The sequence below is a fragment of the Monodon monoceros genome, unplaced genomic scaffold, assembly GCF_005190385.1.
Source record: "Monodon monoceros isolate NGI ecotype Baffin Bay Population unplaced genomic scaffold, NGI_Narwhal_1 Super_Scaffold_3, whole genome shotgun sequence".
NCBI classification, from domain to species: domain Eukaryota; kingdom Metazoa; phylum Chordata; class Mammalia; order Artiodactyla; family Monodontidae; genus Monodon; species Monodon monoceros.
In genome coordinates, this window is record NW_021703780.1 from 49,340,294 (window position 1) to 49,355,786 (window position 15,493).

A 15,493-nucleotide genomic window follows, 5' to 3' on the forward strand; every position below is an offset into this window, starting at 1 on the left:
CGTGACATTTTAGAAAACTATGGAGACAATAAAAAGATCAGTGGTTGCCAGGGTTAGGGAGGAGAGAAGGATGAATAGGCAGAGTACAGAATACTTTTAGGGCAGTGAAAAAATCTGCATGATACTATAATGGTGGAGAGATGTCATTTTACATTTGCTCAGGACCATAGATTGTAAATACAACACCAAGAGCGAATCGTCATGTCGACTGTGGACTCGGGTAATAGTGATGAGTCAATGTAGGTTCATCAGTGATAACACGTGGACCACTCTGGTGGGAGATGTTCCTAGTGGGGGGGAGCTGTGCATGTGTGGGGGCAGGAGGCATATGGGAAATCTCTGTACCTTCCTCTCCATTATGCTGTGAACCTAAAGCTTCTGTAAAAAAAAAAAAAAGAAAGAAAGAAAAAGGTAAAAAATGGTGGTAAGGGAGAACACCTGATAATACTGAACTGAAGAAATATAAAAAGATGCTTCCAGATAGAAGTATAAAAAAATCTTTCTAGGAAACAAAGTCTTTGTCTTCAATTGTACACTGGTGTCCTGAGTGTAATTGGGTAAGTTCTGGCCACTTTGGGCTTTAGTGTCCTTATTTTTAAAACAACAAGGTAGGATAAGTTTCTGGAAGCTAGAAGAGTACCTGGTATACAGCAGGCACTCAACTATTACATTTCACAGACTGTCAATTTAGTTTGTTGAATTTAATCCAGCTCTAATTTTCTATGATTGGTCATTTATTTGCTCCCAGAATAACTTAGGCTAAACTAGACTTCCTTTTAGCTAACCACCATGCATGGCCTGCTGCAGTCAACTCTCTGCTTCTCTGGCTTTCTTGACCCTCTGTGGTTGGCTTCTGACTCATTCCAGAGGCCACAATCTTGAGCCTAAAGAAAGTGCATTGAGGAAATCATCCCCCAGCATCTTACAAAGAACCTACACACACTCCATGCCCTGCTGAGCAGAGCTGCATCACACAGACAACTGGCAACTCAGAGGGTCCTGGGAGGAAGATGGGAGTGTGAGTCTCCGCCCACATCAGGCCTACAACCGTTAGGGGCATGGCCTGCATAAGAACCTTCAGGAAGGATGGGTCAGTAAACACGTAGAAATATTTACAACAGATTCATGCTTTATACCAAGGAGTAGGCTCTAAACTGTAAGACAAAAAAATCATATGCAGTCAAAACAACATTAGAAAACACTCCAAACTTCTAGTATGGTATATATTCAACAGATGCCCCTCCCCTGCCATTTTTTTTCCTCAGCTTTGGAAAAAATCATTCTTTCCTTAGTTAAATGCCAGAGGAGATAACTGGCTTACATTTAGTGGACCACATTATATATAAATATTATTTTTAAAACGAGAATCATAATTAGCACCACAAGATATTCCACTACAGGAAGTGTGCCCACCCTGAGTCTTACACGTAGTCAGTGGAATAGCAAGTGAAAAATAAGGTGTTTTCCTCATTTCTTCTTTTTCTTTGCTGACCACTGAGAGTTAGATTTTTGTGGTAAATGTTCACATTATGGCACTGCCCAGCACCTATGGAAAACCAACATCCAGCTTAACCAGGGTCGATACATGGAAGGGGATGTGTGCAGGGGGTGGAACCTTCACAGTGAAGTAGGTTCCAAGAGCAGGACAAAGGAGGTTTCAGGCAGGAGCTAATCAGTGATGGGTGCTCGGCTCAAGCTTCCAGGGAGCACACATTATCCTTCAGAGGATCTGGAGCTGGCTATTAGAAGCTGTGACACCGGGACCAGGGTAGGGTGGGAGGGTCCTTAACCCCAGAGGACAATGGCAGGAGAGATGAGCAAGCCCCTGTGGGTCCAGAGAGCATGTTTAAGTGACTTAGCATAAGGCACTTCTTTGACGGACAGCCCTGCACCAAGTGGTGCAGCTTGGCACCAGCTGGTGGATTGGATTTCTGCCCCCGCCCACTCTCCCAGCCTGGAACCTTCGTCCAGCACTCAAGCTGTATAGCCTACACGGTGGCCCCGAGGATGAGAGCTGCACCAGAGGGAGTGTGATGGTCAAGGTCTGCCTTAATCCTCTCACTTTGTGAAACTGAGTTGGCCCCAGGGCTTGGGTCGTCTTAGCAGGTGGAGTCTGCAGAACTTTAAGGCAGGCAGCCAGGGCTCTCATTATACGTGCTGGGCTCCAGAACAATCCTTTAATCCCACCAACAAGCCCTGCAAGGATAAACACTGATTCTCCTTCTATTTAATTAGAGGACTGTTGTCTCATGAGCACCCTGCCTGATCCATGAATACCTATTGTTCAAAAGGTAACTGCATGTTCAGCACTGCTCGATGGAAGCGAGACCATGTGAGCTTGTCCTGTTCGCTTTACATTTTGAAAATCCTCTGCTTCAGCGTACAGAATTCATTTCCTTATGTTGCATACAATCAAGGCATTCCAGGAGGCACTGGATGATTCTGTGTTGTTTTTGATCATTGCTGCGACTCACGGAGAAGGCTGTGCCAAGCCAGACAGCACTTGGCCAGGCTGCCTCTAAAGCCTTGGCATATGGAGTAATGGCCAGGCTAAGGCTGAAGCTCCAGGGTGCCCACAACCCGGGAAAAGGAGATCCACTTTGAATGAAAATGACTGGACCATGCTTTCAAGCGTGTGTGGCCTCATGCTTGGCCACACAATAGCATTGGATCCCGTTTTCCCCAGATATATTGATGTTCTCTAGATACTCAGATACATTTTAGAGAAAACTTTGCAGGTTTGGGGAAAACTGTATAGACACTGCCATGGGCCAGATCATTTCAATGGCCTTCACTGTGGCCTTATGAAGTGGTACTATGAAACGCAGGCCGGGGGAGCTGATGGAAGGCTGTAGTCATAGTTGATGTTCCATATCACCCGTCTGTCTTACCCCAACTCCGTGATTTCTACCCTGGTCCATCATTAACTCCGCCCCCACCCCCTTCAGCCAAGGGAGCCCCTTACTCACTCTTCCCCACACATTCCCAGGCTGTCCCACTCCCTTGCCTTTGGCCGTATTATTTTTCCTGCCTCATCTCAGTTCCCAAGGCAACTAGAGTGACACAAATACCAAATAGCCTAAGACTTATTTACAATTGTAACGTTGCATTCAATAGACATGAAGAATGTTGGCCACACCCTAATAAGACCATCACCTTCTCAGAGAGCCAAACATTTCTCCCAGACAGTCACCAACAGATATCTACATAGCATCTGTTATATTCTAGGCATTGTTCTCAGCACTAGAGACAGGGCAGTAAACAAAAACTAAAACCCCTAAGGATCCTAAATAAATCTCTTACTGTTTTACTCTGAGAAAGGCATCAGATTTCCCATTATAACACTAAAAATGTATAAAATTACACAATTAACCTGAAGTTACTCAATAGCCAGAAACCATTTGTAGTTGGCATTCTGTTCAGAATGTCTTTTTTAAGGGAAGAAGGTGTAGAACATTCCTCACGGTTCTAGTGGAGTGGTTAATATTGCTTCCCATTGTCTCTAGGATAATTGTACACATTATTTTTACTTAAAAAAATGTTTTGATTAAAAAAACTAAGTTTTAGAATATTTTTGACCACTCAATTTTGTAAAGTTTTCTTGTTAGTCTGTTAATAAAATGCACATAGAGAAAAGTACAGAAAACATAATTATGCCGTTCAATGAATCACACAGTGAATTTCTCAAAGCAAACACCTGTGTAACCACCACCCAGATACAGAAAAAGAATATACCCATAACCCCCAAAATACTGCTTATGCATTTATCAGTCAAAACACCTATCCTTCTTCCCACAGAGAGCCATGATCCTAACTTCTAGTACCCTTGTTTAGTTTTACTTATTTTTTGAACTTCATATAAACGGAATTTAAAAATCTGTGTTCTTTCATGTCTGGCTTTCTTTCACTGAACATGGTGTTTGAGATATTTGTCCATATAGTGGTATGTGGCTGTACAGTGTGCCATTGTATGAATATACCACAATTAATGTATCGATCCTATTCTTACTGAGATTTTCTGCTTCACCCCAACACTAATCATATAGAATTAATTCCTCCTTCAAATTCACTATCTACATGAAGACAAGGTTTCATTATTTTACTCATATTCTGGTCTCCTGATTACCTCAGTCAAAGAGTGAGCCTCTGAACTCTAGTGCGTCAATTATGCCTCTGTGCTTAGGCTGAATTCATGAAAGTATGGTGTGTTTGTGTGTCTGCATTTTAACTACCCTAGATAATCAATCATTTTCCCTAAACACAGTAAACCCCCTTTACCACCTCATCCCACACTTCTCAATAGCCTCTTCCTATGCCATAGGGAATAGTTCAGGTTGATCTGAAATATGCTTCCACCTGAAAAGGGGTCGCATCTGTGGTTTCCAAATGTCATCCACTCTTGCCCTCTGTTTTAGAGCCCTGCCGCCCTTGCTGAGTGGCTGATCACTGTAGCTGACAGCATTTTAAAACAACAGCACAAGTGAGGAAGGGAGAACACATTCTATTTGTCAAACTTATCATGGTCTTCTGAGTTTAAAAGATGCTATCATTACTTCCTAAATGTATCACAATCTTTCAAGTTTTAAAATTACATTTTTCCCCTTTTAGGGATGACTTGAATAACTTAGGAGAAAAATGACTGAAAATCATTTTTCCTAGAAACATTTTAATGCTTCTGCCTATCATCCCATATTATTGCCTGATACAGAAAGGTCTCTAAGATATTCTATTTAAAAAGGAAAAATAGGACCCTATATTTTTGTTGCCTTGAATAAACATAAAGTACCTCTAGAAAGTAACAGTGGTTACTTGGTTGGGGGTTGGCGGATGGGGATGAATGCCCAGCACATAAGGTAAAGATTTCACTGAATTCCTTTTAAAATGTATTAGGTTTGGCACAGGTTAACATGTCACAAATTCCAAAACTTAAATAAACAAACAAACAAAAAAATCACACATTAAAAAGTCCTCAAAATGAAAGAATCTTTACCCCAATAAAACAAAAACAATTACCGTTAAGTGTATTTTTATATAGTAGTATTTTTTTGTTTTTTTTAGATGTTGGGGGTAGGAGTTTATTAATTAATTAATTTATTTTTGCTGTGTTGGGTCTTCGTTTCTGTGCGAGGGCTTTCTCTAGTTGTGGCAAGCGGGGGCCACTCTTCATCGCAGTGCGCGGGCCTCTCACTATCGCGGCCTCTCTTGTTGCGTAGCACAGGCTCCAGACGCGCAGGCTCAGTAGCTGTGGCTCACGGGCCTAGCTGCTCCGTGGCATGTGGGATCCTCCCAGACCAGGGCTCGAACCCGTGTCCCCTGCATTAGCAGGCAGGTTCTCAACCACTGCGCCACCAGGGAAGCCCCTATAGTAGTATTTTTATATAGTCACACTATGAGAGTTGAGAAATAAACCAGGTACAATTATGTCAGCATGCCAAAAATCTAAAAATAGAGTAAATAAAATAAATAGATTATTTTACCATAATCTTCAAAAGGGAACAAACTTTTGCTGTTGACCGAAATGGAGGAAGTGGGGCTGGACTTGTCTGTTCACCATAAAAACTAGAAAACTGGAAAATATACATGAAACTTCTTTCAAACATTGGGCAACGGGAAAAAACAGGTCATGATTTTTGAGATAAGGGAACTAACGACGGAAGCCCTAGAATCACCCCACTGTCTGCCTAAAAGCACATTCCAGGCCACAGTGCAGAGGAGGGAAATACAAGTGTATCATGGCATTTGGGCTGAGCTAAGGAAACAGAGCTCACAGTTCAGGGAGCCTGAGGCAGCTGGAATTTGGGAGCAGAATTCTAGAAAGGAGGAAGCTATGCAGAGAAATCGCTCCAGATCTACGTTAGGGTCAGGAGTCTGTGGCTGAATTCCAAGCCATATATGTATAGGCTGAAATCCATGAGACCGGGCAAAAAAGATGGGAGGTCTGTCACCTGACCCATTTCCAGAGATCTAACCGAGCTGGGAGAGGTGTGAGCCAGGGGGGAGAGTCCTAAATGAGTGCAGGGCATTCCGTAGATGCCCAAGAAGGGTGAGGGTGATGGTGTAGGAACAGGACCAAACTAGTCCTAGAGTAAAGGCTAATTTAGGTCAGCTCTGTCCAACAGAACTCGCTGCAATTATGGAAATGCCTTGCATTTGTGTCATGCAATACAGTAGCCACAAGCAACATGTGCCTTTCGAGTACTCAGAGTATGGCTAGCGTGACTGAGGAAGTTAATTTTTCATTGTATTGAATGTTAACTAACTTAAATTGAAATGGCCACATGTTAGCTTCAGACTCAACATAGCAACTTTAAAAAACTTGAAAACAAACTTCAAAAGGATCAAGCTGACTCTAAAGTAACTCAATTACCTTTGAGAATAAAGTCTAACTTAAACAAACATAACAAAATATGAAATCAAGGCTTCCCTGTGACCAACAGCAGACTGTGCCAGTGACAGTTTTTGACCTCCAAGGCTGGACCAAAAAGGCATTGAACTTGTCAATGTCCCTTGAACTTCTCTAAGAGAAGCCAAATGCAAGGCTGGGTAACCCTCGAGCCACCCTGTGAAGAGGCTGAGCTGGAAAGTAACTGAGGCCTCCCACCAAAAGCCAGCCCCAGCTGGTCAGCCCTGAGGGTGAGCTTGTGGGCAATAGATCCTCCAAGCCCAGCTGTGCCATCACGCGACTGCAGCACCAGCCACAACCAACCACAGCCTGGTGAAACTCTGAACCAGTACCAGCCATGCCACTCCTGAATCCCTGGACCACAGAAGCCACGAGAGGTGTAAATAATATATTATTGCTATTATTTAAAGCCAACGTGTTTTGAGGTAATTTTTTTAAACACAGTATTCAATAAATAACACAATTAGGAATTATTTTATGACAACAAATTTGACAACCAAAATCTAAAAACACAAATTCCTTAAAAAATACAAATAGGGACTTCCCTGGTGGTCCAATGGCTAAGACTCTGCACTCCCAATGCAGGGGGCCCGGGGTTCGATCCCTGGTCACGGAACTAGATCCTCCATGCCGCAACTAAAAGATCCCACATGCTACAACTAAAGATCCTGCACGCTGCAACGAAGATCCCACATGCCACAACTAAGACCTGATGCAGCCAAATAAATAAATAAATATTTTAAAAAATAGGGCTTCCCTGGTGGTGCAGTGGTTGAGAGTCCGCCCGCCGATGCAGGGGACACGGGTTCGTGCCCTGGTCCGGGAAGATCCCACATGCCGCGGAGCGGCTGGGCCCGTGAGCCATGGCCGCTGAGCCTGCGCGTCCGGAGCCTGTGATCCGCAATGGGAGAGGTCACAACAGTGAGAGGCCCGCGTACAGAAAATAAATAAATAAATAAAAATTAAAAATACAAATAATCACAACTGACGCAAGAAAGACTGGATACCTGAAGAGCCTGTGATTTATTAAAGAAATTGAATGTGTAATTAAAATGTTCCCACAAAGAAATTCCAGGCTCTGATGACTTACTTAACTGTTGAATTCTCTCAAAGTTTTAAAAATTATATCATTTCCACACACACTCTTTCAGAAAAAGAGGAGGAAAAAACACTTCCAAACTCACTTGACAAGGTCAGCATAACTCAGATACCACATCCAGGAAAGACAGTAAAAGAAAAGAAAGCCACAAACTTTCCCTCATGAACAGAAATTCAGATTCTCTTAAGAAAATATTAATACATTGAATCAATGTATAAATAGAATAATGTATCATGACAGAGGGAATTTTTCTCAGGAATGCAAAGTTGGATTAACATTCCAAAACCAATTAATGGAAAATGTTTTAGAATTAGATTTTGGTAATGGTTGTACCACTGAATTGTATACTTGAAAATGATGAACTTTAATGGTATGTGAATTATATCTCAATAGAGCTATTACAAAAAGTTCAACTGGTATAAATCACCAAATTAACTGAAAAAGAAAGAAAACTCAAGTGATTATCATAAAAGATGAATAAGAATTATTTAACAAAGTTCATCTCATGAAAAATCTCAGAAAACTACAATTAGAAGCTCAACCTGATAAAGAAAATCTAAGAAAAGAAACTACAGATAACATTGTACTTGACGGTAAAATGCTGAATGCCTTCTTTCTAAGATCAAGAACAAGGCGAGGCTATCTTCTCTTGCCATGTCTATTCCTTATTGTACTAGAGATCATAGATAAGGCAAGAAAAATAAACAAAAGGAATAAGGAAGATTGTCTTTATTCAGAGACAATATATGGTCTGTATAGAAAGCCCCCAAAATCTACAAAAAGAAATCTACAAAAAAAAAAAAGCTGCTACAACTGAGTTTAGCAAGTTTTCAAAATAAAAAGTTAATTCACAGATTAATATATTTTATATATTTAAGTATTTATATATATTAGAAATAAACAACTGGAAATTGACACTGAAAAACAAAGCGAATCCATTTCTAATAGCAGAGGCATTCAGTTTCAGCCAAGGCGGAATAACAGGAACCAGATTTGACCTTCTGCCCGAAAAATTTTTTAAAAATGGACAAAATATGAAACAAAAGTTTTCAAGATATTAGACATCAGATAAAGAAGGACGAGGATTCCTGAGAGATGGAACAAAGGAGGTGAGCCATACAATGGCTTCGTCTTACTGCCAAGAGAGAGTTTGCAGGCTGTGGGAAGGGAGAGGAAACCCAGGCGAAGCTTGGTGACTCCCTGAGTTGAGAAGATGGATATAGGCATCTCGGAAAACCGAGGCAGACAGACTCTTCAGGACCGTGTACTGGAGAGGAGGTGACCACACAAAGACAGAGCACAGGATTCCTGCAGAGGGCTCCCCTGGTCACACAGTAGAATACTGGTCAGTGCATGCTTGTGAGGAAACTACCAGAACCCAGGAAAGAACCACAGGAAGAATTAGAGATAAGAGCTCCCAGCTCCCACGCAGGTTTAGGGAGGTGCCAGTCCCCACCCACCAGAGTGGAAAACCTCATGATTCCCAGGGCATTGGGTGGATGCCCAGGGGGTCTGGTCCCAGCTGTGCCTTTAGTCTCCCTGCCCAGCAAAACTTGAAGTCAAGATTCCAAAGGACCAAACTGTTTCCAAGACATTTAACTGCCCCCGGTACAAAGCTTAAGAATATTTATAGAGATGCAAAAATATCCAGCTCTAAAAAGGTAAATTTCACAGTAGCTGAAAGTTAAAGAAAAATATTTACCAGATGTGCCATAATGGAGTACTATGCAGCTATGGAAAAGATGTAAGGTAAGGAAGATATCATCAAACTAATATGGGGTTGATTTCCAGGACATACTCTTAAGTGAAAAAATGCAAAGCCCACAAAAATTGTACATAGTGTGTTAATGTTTTATATACGAAAAGAATATAATATACCAGTATCTGATCATTTGCCTAATAATGACTCTCTATTTTTCTTTGTTCCTGAAGAAGAAATTCAGCAGAGAGAAACTAGAAACTAAAGAGGTTGATTACCTCCAGGGGTCTGTGGGAAAGGGTTAGGAGTAACGGGATGAGGGAATAGGGCAGCAGGCATGGAAAGGGGGGCACTTCCTTGAATGTAACTTTCCATATAACTGACTCTCACAACCATAGTACTGTTCACACATCCTTCCCATAACCCCAAATTAAACAAAGAATAAAACACACCCCGAACATGAGGGTAACTCAAAATGGAATACAAACACTAGCAAAGGAATCTAACTGTATTACAAATAATGACCACACTGAAGGGTATGGTAGAAAAAGAACTATCCATGGAACTTTGGAAAACTGTACCTTGACTGGATACTATAGGCTAACAACAAAAACTGTAAAAATTATAATCCAGTTAGTAAAAGCTTTTGGGTTTGTTTTTACACAGTGGTTAAGTCTAGCAATTGTGAAATGACTTTCTGTTTATACTAGACTTGAACAAAAAAGTGAACAGATCATTGACAATGAGAGTCAGTGTTTTTTAGTGTTAGAAAAAGAATTTATAAATAAGGAAAAAGGGAAGCCTAAAATAAACCACATGATATCACATTAGAACCAGAGAGAGCAGTATGAATTCAAGAGTTTTCCTCTAATCCATGTAGATATGTGCATAAGTGTGGATTAGTATACATGCATAAAGTAACTAGTTCTGCCTGCTTGGAGGTTAGAGCGATGATGCCCCAGTAACCATGAGAACAGCTAACACCCAGATTCTGTATTCAAATGAAAGGAACCAGGGCTCCTGGGAGAAGTGACTAATTCCAGGGCTGGGTCAACATAAATATAAAATGAGCCACAAACATCACGTGGTGCCAGAAAGTAAGGGGAGTCTTGGTAAAAGAAGACGGGAGCCCACCCGATGGAGCACTTCATGGCCAAACTGGAAAAGTGTGAGCAACAGAACTGTAACAACAAGATTGGACTTTAACTCGGGAATAAACATCCATGAGTCCAAACTGATGTAGATAAATAATGGAATACATAAATATATACATACAGGAGAAGAGATAGTTCTTCTGCAGAGCACTATTCATATTAATAAATGTAGAAGGGAAGAAGGAAAGAATCATCATCAGGGAAATACCATAGAAATAAAGGATGTGGCAAGATCTTGTAAATATTAGCTGCTATGAGCCCTAGTGTAATTTGCATACAATAAAAGACCCTATTCTATGTACACAGTTCGATGGCTTTTGACAAATATATACCCCTATGTGGCCATCACAACACCCATGATTTGGAATATCTCTATCACATGAAAAAGTTCCTGCCTGCCCCTGTGCAGTTAACCTCTCTCATTCATGGCCAGAGATATCCACTGTTGGTTTTCTTTCACTATGTAAATTAGTGTTGCTTTTTCTAGAATTTTGTATCATATTATTCTAAAAGCTTTCTGACCTGGACCGTAAAATCAATCAACACACTCTAAAGAAAAAACACAAACGTATGAAATCATCACATGTAATATCTAGGTCTCAAGCTGGGCTTCATTTGGAACTAGATCTTCCCTGTATGAAGTCAGGGTCCGGGGAGAAAAATGCAGTCTGTGTCATGTTGTTTATTAGATGAAATTTAACATTGGGAATATTAGCTGTTACTAGCCCTAGGGCGGGAAGGACAGCAGGGGGAGAGGCCATAGCAGAGCTAGATTGAAACTGGATCCAGGGCTAGAGTTGCAGGGGAGGGTCAGGACCAGGCAGGAGATGCTGCTCAAGCACAGATCTGGGAAAGATTCTCCCAGCTGCCACCTCTCCAGTGCCAGGCAGCTGGGCAGGCTCAGCCCCTTCGGGGAAGGCCAGGGAAGGCCAGCAGGTGGACCTCAGGGTAATCAGGTAAATGACCAGTCCCAGTATGAGATGCTTCTTTGCCTTCAGCTGTGGAAAACTGAAGGGCAAATGGGCTGGTGTGGAAGGTCTGAGGTTCTAAATTTTATATCCTGACCTTCCTGAGCAAGGTGAATGGGGACGAATCATTTGGTTTCAAAACACCTCCCAGGGGTGTTTCGTAAAATAATGAAAATCTGCCAAGAACTTATCACAGAATCCATGCCAGATAAACATGGAGTAATTTCTGGGCTTCAAATCTTACCTTGGTGGGTCATTCCATTTTGAGTAGAAAATGAAGTCAATCATAAGTGAAAAGAGAACAAATATGTTAACATCTGAGCATTCCTCTCTGTAAAATTAAATAGAGCAGAGAGATGGATAGAAGCCCAGCCAAGGCATTTATCTTTTAGAAATGCTGAAGTATCACTAAGCAAATAATAAGCCAGAAAAAGCAAACATTCATTTTCCTGCCATTTCGGGGTGTGATCCTAATTCTTTCAATTCAGCATATTTGTGAGATGCCTTGACCTCTTTCCTGCATTCTCCCAATTCTTGCGTCCTTGCAGGGCTCCATCCTTTCACACGTGTTGTTCGTTCTTAATAAAGTCAGAGCAGACATTGCCCGCCCTCTCCAGGGAGTAATCTTGTTAGCTGTTGTTATTGATTCCGTTGCTAAGGTCTGAGAATCGCTGATGCTTCCCTGTGGGAGTGGAAGGGGGAGGGAGAAGCATGTTCTTATAATTTTCCCATAAACCAGATGTTTTCTTTAACTCTTGTATCTTTAAAATATTTTCTCTTGAGAAAAAAAAAAAAAGGATTAGAACAAACTTGGGACGCCAATTCTTATTTTCTCAGCATACCGTGAGCGCACGCCCAGATGAACGAGAGGAGAATTCAGGCTGTGGGTGCTCATGTACCTGCGACTCCTCTGATAAGCGACACGCTGAACTGAAGGAAAGCCTGTTTCTGTAGTAAACTATATTCCTCCTATTTTCCAGTGATTCTGTTTCAATTACCACTGCTGATTAACATGGCACACCAAACTTAGGTAATACGACAACAGTCTTCTTATTTCACAGATTTTGGGGGCCAAGATTTTGGGTAGGGCTCAGCCAGGGCGGTCACCTGGGCTCAGCTGGGATTATCACCTACAATGTATACACGTAGCCTCTCCAGAATGGCAGCTTCAGGGAAGTTGGATTTCCATCGTGGTTGGTTTCTCCCAGAATGAGTGTCCCAAGAGAACCAGAATTCTTCGTGGCCTTTTATGGCCTGGCTTCAGAAGTCCCATAACCTTATTTCTGCCATTGCAGTGGTTCTCAAACCAGGGCCGCATTTGCCCCCAGAGAACGTTCGGCAATGTCTGAATATACTTTTGGTTTGCACAACTGGGACTGGGCAGCTCCAGCCCAGGGATGCTGCTAAATATTCAGCAATGCACAGGGCAGCACCCGTACAGCAAAGACTCTGTGGCCCAAAACATCAACAGTGCCGAGGTTAAGAGACCCAGCCATGGCGGTCAGATTTAAGGAGAGGGAACATGCATCCTAATTCTTGATGAGAAGAGTGAAAAACATTGCAGACAGTTGAAGAAAAACTACCACAAAGTTGTTAGTTTACGTTTTTTCTAAATCAAATATCAAGTCTTCTAGTAATTCAATTCACGGGAGGTAAGTTAGAGAAAATAAAAGCTGTAATGGTTCAAAACCATGAAATGTAAATGTAAATTCCTAGATCCAGTCACACAGTCAAGCTGGCAACCCGAGGGCCAGATATCAGATGCATAATGTGATGTCCCCAAGCCATTCTGTGCTCTTAAGTCTCATGTTTCTACTTCCTTTCAGTCATTCCAATATTGCCCAGCTTTAGATGTATTATTTTTAGATGCTAGTGTGGTTATATTTAAACAATTTTCAAACTGACCTGCCTGAAATCTAGAGCATATTTGTAAGCTCCAGGGGAGGAAAACAGTATCACTGGAAGACGGGGAGGATGCTCTGGGCTCAGAGGAGCCCTGCTGGACCTCAGCATGCCCGGGAGCTGAGGACAGTTTCCTCTGTCCCTCCACGCTGAGGAATGGCTGGGGCAAGGACAGAGTCTCTCTCAAGATGGTCCCCTGACCCAGGGTGACATGTGTGGCAGCAGCCATTGGCGGCAGCGGTGTCACTGAGCGAGCTGACGAGTTTTGCACAATGGGAAAAGCACTAATGGCACCAACAGGTTATCCTGTTAGTTGGTTTCCTTTTACTCTTTTCTTAAAAACGTGTACTTATGTTCCTTTATCAGCTCCGAGTTTTTCCTACTGTCTTCGGTTAAAGCACTTGACTTCTTACTGCATCTTCTTCAGTTGATAAGGGGGGAATGACCTGGTTTCATTCCCACGTTCATCAGATGTTTCTGGAGCAGCTCCTATATTCCAGGTTCTGCACTGAGTGTTAAAGAGTGAGGTAGTGACAGACAGACCCAAACTCACTGCAGGAGCCCCTGGGGCCGCCTGCCTCACATGGTCTAGTGGAAGGGAGATAAGCCCAACTTATGTTTATATTACATATATATATATACATTATATATATCCATAAGTATATAATTACATGGGTTATAAATGACGGAAGCACCCATCAATGCTTAGAGTCCAGAAGCCTTCCTGGAGGAAGAGACATCTAAATGGAGAGCGAGCGCCCGGTGGACACAGTTGCGGTAAAGCGAGGAGGGGGTTTTTCCAAGCCAAGAAAGCAGAGTGGATGAAGTCCCCTTTTCAGGTCCAACATTGTTGTTGTTTCTATCTGTTATTGGATTCTCTACCTGCTTGTGCACAGGTTTATGATGTAAAGACAAATTCTTAAACCTTTGCATAAAAGTGGCAAGTAATTTGGAATAAGCTACTGGGTATAAGCTCTACAAATCTCTATTTTTCTGCATCTGGATATGTGCCATTTCCATATTGTGTCCTTTTTACTTGTTCTGCACTACTTATATAACCCAGGAAAAACTCATTTTATCCTTCTTTATTTCCAGTGATGCTTTTTATTGGCAATCAACCTGACGCTCACTGATGATCTAAGATGTGCCTTTGGCCACGCCTCCCGAGGCAGATGCCAGGCCCTGAGCACTCTGAGTTATCCATCACTTCCAACCGCTTCATATGCATTTGCAGCAGAACAGACACAGAGCTGTTTAATTTTCAGCTGATAATCTACTGAATAACATATTTGTTGGTAATGTGAACAATGGCAAGTTTGCTAATTGTCTTCACTTTTCAAATGCAGCCTTCACGAACTGGGCTTTGTCTCCCTGCATAGTACAATCACTTACGTGCAGATGGATTCGCTATTTGCCATACTTAATAAATTTTTCCAAACTGGCTTGTTTCTAATTTCAGTTATACGGAGAGAGCCCTCCAAACTGCAGGACATTCATGCTCAAAGGATCATTATAAAAGAAGGAAGGTTTAAAATGAGAAGGAAAGATACAATTTGACAATAATCGGGTTTTCAAAAAAGATCTCTCTTCACCTTTTATCACCCCAGCAAGTAGAGTGAGAGCCAGTAAACACCCAGATAGAACCATCCTCTTTCTGTAATAGCTCTGAAGCTCAAGATTTTTCATCAGTTACGTGGGCCCAATGGTCCAGCTCTGGGCTATTCCTTTCCACTCCCTTCCGCACTTTCCCTCTATCACAGCCTCTGATCTGAGCCCTTAGCACTCACTCACCCATCCCTCACATCTGACTACCACCCTATTGTTATTTTTATCCTCCTGACTTCTGATCTCGTCTTTGCTCCTATTTCTGTCCTTACCTCAAGCTTTCAACTTGACATATTATAAAGACATCATAACTATAGGTTTGGCTTAATCACCATCAAATATATCATTCTCCGTTCCAAAGCATGTGGCCTCAGGCTACTTTGGGTCCTCATTATTTGACCACCAGCACTACTGTTCCTAAAACTGCCCCGGCCAAGGGTAGAGACTTAATATTTGTCGAGCAGACCCCAAAGTGGAAATTTTTCTGGAAACAGTATAAGGCACTGCTTTACTCTGTAGACTCTAGAGGCAGATATACTGGATTTCAGTATCAGTTCCATGAATTACCAGTTATGTGACAGTTACAAGTTTAGTTGCAATCCTTTAGATTTAATTTCCTCATAAAATGTTGATATCGATAGTATATAACTCCTGGGCTTGATA